The sequence below is a fragment of the Mytilus galloprovincialis genome, chromosome 1 (genome assembly GCF_965363235.1).
Source record: "Mytilus galloprovincialis chromosome 1, xbMytGall1.hap1.1, whole genome shotgun sequence".
In the NCBI taxonomy this organism is placed as follows: Eukaryota; Metazoa; Mollusca; class Bivalvia; order Mytilida; family Mytilidae; genus Mytilus; species Mytilus galloprovincialis.
In genome coordinates this window covers 99,803,435-99,812,379 of record NC_134838.1, presented here as the reverse complement: position 1 = coordinate 99,812,379, position 8,945 = coordinate 99,803,435, and the positions used below count along the sequence as shown (strand labels likewise).

The 8,945-nt window shown below is 32.9% G+C and overlaps 1 long non-coding RNA gene across 1 annotated transcript; it reads right to left on the bottom strand.

Annotated features, from left to right (window-relative positions):
* Window positions 1–1,449: 1,449 nt before the first annotated feature.
* LOC143047167 (uncharacterized) lies at window positions 1,450–4,913 on the bottom strand. The gene is made up of 2 exons (XR_012969426.1): window positions 4,660–4,913; window positions 1,450–2,989 (listed from the first exon to the last, which is right to left on the bottom strand). It is a non-coding gene; the product is annotated as an uncharacterized LOC143047167 (long non-coding RNA).
* Window positions 4,914–8,945: the final 4,032 nt, after the last annotated feature.

Genomic DNA, 8,945 nt, shown 5'->3' with positions numbered 1-8,945 from the left:
CTTTTATAAAGTGTGACTTGGACGGAGAGTTGTCTCATTGGCACTCATACAAAATCCTCCTATATCTATATAGGAAAATTAAAACAGTCTTTAGTTTAAAATGTAGCGTTTTGTTGACTTGATTTTCTTTTCGTCGTCTTTCATTGTTTTAAACATGGCTTGTTCATTTGAATGTGCCTTTGGTATCTTCCGACTGTTTGTGTATGGTATGAGCATATAACGTTGGTTTAGTATTGTTTCATCATAAAACCTTATTCAAAGTCTGATTAGTTGGCTAAAAATGCTAATGATTATGGTATTCTGTTGATTTATATAAAAAAAAAAAGAAGTTGTGGTATGATTGCCAATGAGACAACTCTCCACAAGAGACCAAATGACACACAAATTAACAACTATAGGTTACCGTACGGCCTTCAACAATAAGCAAAACCACTACCGAATAGTCAGCTATAAAAGGTTCTGAAATGACAAATGTAGAACAATTCAAACAAGAAAACTAACGGCCTAATTTATTTACAAACAAGAATGTGAGTCTAGTACATGGATTCCCCATACGCACTATCACTTTCTATGTTCAGTGGACCGTGAAAATGGGGTAAAATCTCTAATTTGGCATTATAATAAGAAAGTTCATATCATAGGAATTATGTGTACTAAGTTTCAAAGTGATTGGACTTCAACTTCATCAAAAACTACCCCGACCAAAAACTTTAACCTGGAGGGTACAGATGGACGAACGGACGTACAGATCAGGAAAAATAATGCCCTTAAATGGGGTATAAAACAAATGAACGAAAAACAAATATGTTACACATCAAAAACGACAACTACTGAATTACAGGTTTCTGACTTGGAACAGGCTCATACAGATTGTGGCGGGGTTAAACATGTTAGCGGGATCCAAACCCTCCTCTTAACCTGGGACAGTGGTGTAACAGTACAACATTAGAACGAACTATAAAATTCAGTTGAAAAAGGCTTAACTCATGGATACAAAAAGAAATACATCTAACAAGAGTGGAATTGTTGAAGCAGTTTGATTGATAAAGAGAGATAACTCTATTTTTTCAGAGAGAAAGCCACAGTACTGGCAGTGATTTTCCAAACAATGCCATCTATGAACCCATGCAAGCAATACATCCTTGTCATGATGCAATTAATAGTTGGCTGACAACCCAGAAACGAAATAAAAACAAATATAAACAGCAAGGATTCATCGTGATTTCCACAATCTGCTTTATCATCAGGGCTAAAAAATATCACTTAATATATGTACTCTTTTGCAGTTTTTTCTTCATTTTATCATTTTAATTACGTGACGATTCAGCCGTTTTGTTCCACTACTCTTGTGTGTATTACTCAGTTTAGCAGGAGAGATCGATTACGAGAAAAAGCATCATTATTGCGGATAAATAAAAAAAATATAACCATTGAAAAATTAGAAGTTGGTACCTTTGATATATTTAATCAGTTCTATAAATAACATGACATGTAAACAGATAACAAAGATATAACAACAACAATATAAAATGTATATTATAGGGTATTAACAAATTAAAGTCAATTTATAGAATTTCCTGTGACTCAAAATGAAATGTTTCCTCTGACTAATTAAAGGTAAGAGGTATTGGTTATTTCGATAAACATGGTATTAACAAAATTACTTGAATCATAACAGGGAATTTTATACTTACTATATGTAATCGTCCTAGATTATAGATATTTTTCAATTGCATGTTAAACCAATGATTAGTATAAAAATCCTTGGTTTAACTGCTTAATTTGATATATATATCAGGGCGTTTATATATGCCGTAGTTTGGCATTGGTTGGGACTGGTTCGGCTGTTAAAAGCAGACAAGTCACATGAAGTAAATAAAAAAAGTCTGACAGTGATTACACATCGGGAACTTATCAACTTTATCTGTCAGCCAGAATATGCACAGGATGTGTAAGAGGGGGTGGGGTGTATTTTGACAAAATAATTTCTACTTTAATAGTCTTGAATAGTATGTTTATCGGGGGATGGCAATAACCAGGGGAAGGGAGGTGTGGATTTCAATTACAATTTTCTTTCTTCCTTTTTGATTTTCAATTATTAAGAAATAAATAATATAATCAATATAACGTCCCAGCAGATAACCTAGATAATTCAGTAGTTATATTTGGCTCGTCTCCTATCGCCAAATTTGTTAACCTCGCGAATTGATCACTGGGAGGGACCACAAACTCGAAAAGTTAAATTTGAAAGGAAATGTAAACACTTCTTGTATTGTCACCGGAAGTGGATATAAAACCGTAGATAGTTTAATAAAATAATTTAGTAAAAAAAAAATGTTAAAAGAGACCTGTTTTCAATTGCATTAGTCGTCGATGTAAAAGCATGAATTATAAAAATAAAAAAATGACACTGATGGAATTATTCACTGGAAGTCAATATGTTCTGATTCGAAGCCTCAGTATCATCAGATTGTTGGTCATGCCCTGTCTGATCGCTGTTAGCATTCACAGATTATTGATGCTGCTCTGTCTGCTCGCTGTTGGCATTCACAGTTATCTCTTGTTGCGCTGATTCAGTGTTATTCGATGAATTATCAATCGAAAGGTTGCTGTCCTCGGAAGTGTTTACATCAGCGTCATCATTTCGAGGAGCATTTAAATTTTCTGTTTCATCATTGTTTTGTGAGTCTGAACTGGTATTGCTGGATTCAAACACTGAATTTGAAAAGTTAGATATAATCATTCTGGCAACTGCCGTCATTTTCCTCCTGACATAGATACCATACATATTTCTCACGTTTTCTGTCACTTTCCGCCGTTGTTTTAATACATACAGATGTGAATTTACTCCTCTGTCTTTGCAAATTTTAAGTCTTTTGTTTATTTCGTTCAGTTTCACATTAAGAACAGTCAGTTGTCTTCTTCCATACATTTCTGCTCTTACTAATTTCTGCATCTTTGTAATTGTCACTTGAGATACATCCATGATCTATATATAAATTGAAATCATAAAGTCAAATTTAAGTTTTCTACATTTTCAAGGATCACTTCTGCTTTTATTTTACATAAGGATATTAAATTGGGACAATAGTCATTGACACTACAAGTTAATCATGTATAAGCATATATTAATCTTTCATAATCGTTCAAACAGCCGGAAAATGGCAGAGAGGTATAAGACCTATTTCTCCATGATTTTTTTCACAAAAGGGAAAATTTCAAAACTTTCTTCTTTCAGAGTGTCAAATCTACTCTGAGTTTGTAGCAACATTACATACTTCAGTGTGAACCTTGTACAGCTAGTTATAAATGTATCAAAATGTTAAAAAGTGCAATTTTAGAAAGAATTCTGACCGTTCCTAGAGATTTCCCCGGTCGTATTTCAACATTACAATTATGTGAGAATCTTGATAAAAATACAAGATTTAAGGCTATGATACATGTACAAATTCTTTCATTTAGTTGAAGGATATCCTTAGTTGCAAAATGTTATTAACATGTTATATTTCATAAATGTTGTTTTTTAAGGAGATGAATGTTTTGATTGCATAAGACATATCGACCCCCCCCCCCCCCCCCCTTTCCCAAATCCTGTATATGTATATCGATATTCTATAGCCATTTCAACAACTCAAATTACGACAAAAATCCGGTAAACTTATATAATAATTAAGTCATGAATTATAGATCATTTCAACTTACTATCACTTATTCACAAAAGATCTTTTGATGACACGAGCTGCTGCAAACATTTTATATTTATTTCCGCTAGGTATCAATTTTATTATTTTGATTCGATGAGTGAAACATATTTATTTTTTTCTTAAAAGTTTGATTTAACGATACCATAAAGTTATATAATTACGTGAGAAATTAACATTATGTAATTTATTTGTTAAAACATGCTTATCAAATGAACGGCTTATTGATAAGATCTTTCATTACGTATTTGACAGTAATAGGAACCAAAATGAACAATTGTTTAAAGTCTTGTATGCGGACCTTCATATGCATTTCTTAAATTAATATTGTATAAACGATATATTAACTGATTGCTAATTGTCGTTCATATAATAATATCATACATTGTGCATAATAAATTCAAATCCAAACAAATATTCACGATAAATGCCATAATATATAGATATAAGAAGATGTGGTATGAGTGCCAATGAGACAAATCTCCATCCAAGTCACAATTTAAAAGTAAAACATTATAGGTCAAAGTACGGTCTTCAACACGGAGCCTTGGCTCACACCCAACAGCAAGCTATAAAGGACCCCAAAAATTACTAGTAGTATTATATATAACAATGCACAGAAATGGTATCGTATGTTTTCATTAATTCAAACAAGGACGTACATATATGTTTGTTATACGTCCTTGATTTAAAGATTTAAAAAAAGCAAAATAAATATCCCCTGACATAAAAAAAAAAAAAAAGAAAAAAGATCTAATGTTTGTTCTGCGATTTATCATTTTAAAATATCGCACAACCGATGTTTTTGTTGTTGGTTTTTGACGGCATTTTTTGATAAAAACCCTCGATATGCATTTTCGAAAAAATATCTTCATTTACTTATATTCCGATGAAGGAATAAAAAAGATATGGCCGAAAATACTAAAAATATGTTTACATTCTAAATAGAATTACTTACCGGGTTGTCCATTTTGTTTACGATGTAATTTTGACCTTATGACACAGTCGTTTATCCACAGGTCATTTTCATGTTTTGACTTGTCGATATGTTATTACCTTTGACCTCTTACATAATGTTAATGATTGATTATGTCTATGTCCCACCTGTTGACACATTTTACTTTATCAATAAAGAATTTAGATTACATAAGTATTTATATATCACAGTTAATTCCTAATTGCTTTTTTCTTTCTTCTCCAAATATATGTTAAAAGAATAACTTTTATATCGAAAGATTTCAATTAGAATACATTATCTGGCATTGGTAGATTCTGTATCTGGCATTGGTAGAATCTGTATCTGGCATTGGTAGAATCTGTAGGATGATGACAACTGTCAAAAGGTAAGTACCGGTAGGTTATATAAACAAATGTTGATCATCTCCACAAAATGAAACATTGGTCCTTTATAGCTGACTATACGCTATGGGTTTTTTCATTGTTGAAGGCCATACGTTGAGTAAACATCTTATAATTGCTATAAATTCATCAACGTCACTATGACTCTATGACTTTGAATGACACTTCATCGAACTGAAGCTAACTTATAACCATCGAAACAGCCTTATTTGTTGATTTTTTTCTTCGGAAATTTCCATTTGTTTTTTAATGTGTTTAATAGAAAATCTTTTTTTTTTCTTCTCATTTTACTTATAAATGGACTTAGTTTTTCTGCCAGTTAACATTGCATTCACTCTGTGGATAAAGTTTTTAAAATCTTAATAACTTTCTTTAACTATCCTGGATTTCTATCAAACTTGGACAGAAATTTTTTTATGATCAAAAGCTAGTATGCAGAAGGAAATTTTGTAAAATATATATCCCCATTTATTTCTTATGTTACTTATTTATGGACTTATTTTCTTCCAGTTAACATTACTTAATACAGTCTGCAGTTAAAGTTATTAAAATATTAATTACATTCATAAAGAAGGCGAGACACTTGTTTCCGCGGAACCCTTACAATTGTTTTGGTTTGAAACGGATCTGCCGAGTAACGTCAACACACCGTTGAAACCTGAAATATTCCCGTTTTGTTTAAAAAGAAGGATGTTCACACCCAACTTGTACCTGTATCATATGTATTATCACAAGCACAACAACCAAACATCCGTGTATACTAGTACACTTGTGTATAAAAAAGGAGGTGATTTCAACAAGCGTCGTGTCTTGTAACTGCTGTAAAGAGTGGTACACGTGAAATATTCAAAAACAATTACAGTCCAAAAGTATGATATAGGGTACAGAATAACGATACAAGGGAACTTACGTATGAATAGTGTACAGTTAAAAATTGCATTACATCAAATAAAGCTATCCATCTTTCTACCATATCATGTAACCATGCATTCGTAATAAAGTACTGTAGAAATCGTCTTTCAACTTCCGATAGGAATATTAGGGAGTAGCCGCGGTTATGTGAAATCTTCAAATTGATAACACTAGTTTTTTTGGGATAAGGAAGTACATGGTATCTAATAATAAACAGATAAATTGACCAGTTGATACCTCTTTTATATGAAACGGTTATGTGTACATACTCGTCTATTCCTACACTATATATATTTTTTAAATGGTTGATTGATAGAAGAGGGACGAAAGATACCAGATGGACAGTCAAACTGATATATTGAAAAATAAACTGACAACGCCATGATTAAAGATAAAAAGACGAACAGACAAATAATAGTACAGAAGACATTTACATACAAAACTCAAGACTAAGCAACACGAACCCCACCAAAAACTGAAGGTGTTCTTAGGTGCTCCGGAAGGGAAAGCAGATCCTGCTCAACATGTGGTACCCGTCGTGTTGCTTGTTTTATTACAAATCCGGTAAAAAGTCTAATTCGGTAGGTCACAATCGTGAAAAGGGAATGGTATTGTAGTCATGACATAAGGAACATATTCGATAGCATCTGTAAAACGGTTATTCCATAACGGTCAACCAACTCGTGATGGCGTCCATAAAATTTTCGAAGGGATGATTTCAACTTCCCCATTTTAAACTCTTGGTTTTACAGCTTCCTTGTGAGCAGCAATCCTCTATCAAGGAAATCATTTTAGGAAATACAAGCCCGGGAATATCGTATCAATTGGGAGATATATATACTCCGTATGCAGGCGCTGCTGGAATGTTGCTACACAGAAATGGAAAGTTCACAATTGGGAAGCTGAAAGCATCTCTTTTGTTGTCAAGTTTTGTTTTCAAACCTCATTGTGAATTTGTAGGTGTAAGTCAAGATATGAGGCAGACTTAACTGTATCTGTAGTATCCTTTATCTCTAGTTCGATTGGATAGATTCGTTCAACATAGTCACCAAATTTTGTATTATTTAGTGGGAGAACATCATCTATATAGCGGAACGTAAAGTTAAAGGATGTTGCTAACTTCTTATCTTTCTTCCTAAGAAGTTCCCGTATAAAGTCAGCCTCATAATAATAAAGAAGTCGACATGAAGAGGGGCACAATTGGTTCCCATTGGATTTCAGACAGTCTGTTGAAAAACACGTCCTCCAAACGTAACAAATATGCTGTCAATCAAGGAATCAAGCATCTTGATAATGTCAGCTTCAAAGAATTTTTTGTTTGAATCAAATTGATTCTTTACAAAATAGGATTTATCCCTCCCCAAGACAAGATACTTGTATCTGTGTTCGCAATTCTTTTTAATGAAACAAAGTGATACCAACTCTCTTAATTTGTCTTTAAGTTTGGACTGGGTAATACTTGTGTAAAGTTTAAAAAAAAGTTAAATGTTGTAATACTATTGAAAGATAAGAGAGTCTTAGATTGTATGTACTCTAAAAGATCTTTGGAAATTTAAGTATCCACATCTGATTCACGCCACCTCTAGAATAGGCAGTTTCACAATAACTTTGGTGCCCGGCTTTGATTGCTGATAAATTATATGTTAATAATTTAGAAGGATGTTTCGTTGAGCACTTGGAAGACCCAGCAATAAACCGTTGCTTGTAAAGACACTAGTAGTTTAGGTATCCAATACAGTGATGGAAGATCCAGTTCTTCATGTTTGGTTGAAATTCCAAAGGAACATAGAACAGACCTATGATTATCCAGGATTTCCTCTTTGGTACATTTCTTGAGGTTATATGTTGAGTTTCCAAGTGAATTGTCAATACCTAATTCATTTACCAAACAGTTTATGTAATGATATTTAAACACAAAAACGATGTTGTTTGGGGCTTTATCTGCGGGGACAACAACATATTTGTCATGGAGGTAGAACAAGTGTTTTGCAACAGATGGGTCTTTAAAAATTGACGTAGCGTGGATATTGATAGACCCATTTAGTTTCTTAATTCTGATTTGTATCAACGACCTCACAGATTTAATCCATTCGGAAAGAGTATCTACGTCTTCTTTCTCGCGTTAAGTCCATTGCCTGGCATAATAGTAGCTGATACCCAAGACGGGCACAAATTAACAATACAACAAGAAGGTTTGGGAACAGGGCGAGAAGTGTGGACTTTCACTGGGAAAAATAAGTCCCTCATCCTGATCGACAATACAAATCGCTCGTTAATGTAGCCATGCATCGTAGAGCATCGAAATATAACGTCTAAATTATTTGGGTTGAAAAGAACGTATAATTGTGGATAGGGTAAACATTTGCCTTGAAATTAATAATCCATCAGAGAGTTGTTGGAGATCACGGAGATCTCCCTACATAAGATATCTGATTTAACACACACACCCCTCCCCTTTTTTCGACATAATGTGGCAGCGTATTTAAACATCCCGCACTATCAAACGGATTTCACACTTTAGCAAGCGATTTACTGCCGAAGTCGAGAAGTCATTGAAAAAGAATATTTCCATACGCCAGTGAACTATTGGAATTAAACAGATCGAAACATCGGACATTGCATTATAAACAAACTCATCATAAATGTAATGCCTGGGGTAAACAAATCCTTAGTATTTTGAAATATTCAAAGTTTTATGAAAAGTTTAATTATAATTCACAGAGAAAATGTGTACGACGCTATACAAGATTTTTAAAATACAATGAATATTAAAATAGTACAATGAATATTAAAATATCGACATGTATGACCATATCAATAATCAATAAAAAATAATTTTTATAATCATATGATTATTCCATTTCTAATTGCTAAGCTGGACTTGTGTAATATTATGCACTTGAAAACGATTATAATAGATTTAAGATTTAAATTTATCATTGGTTTATAGCGTAATTGATATTTTATTGCCCT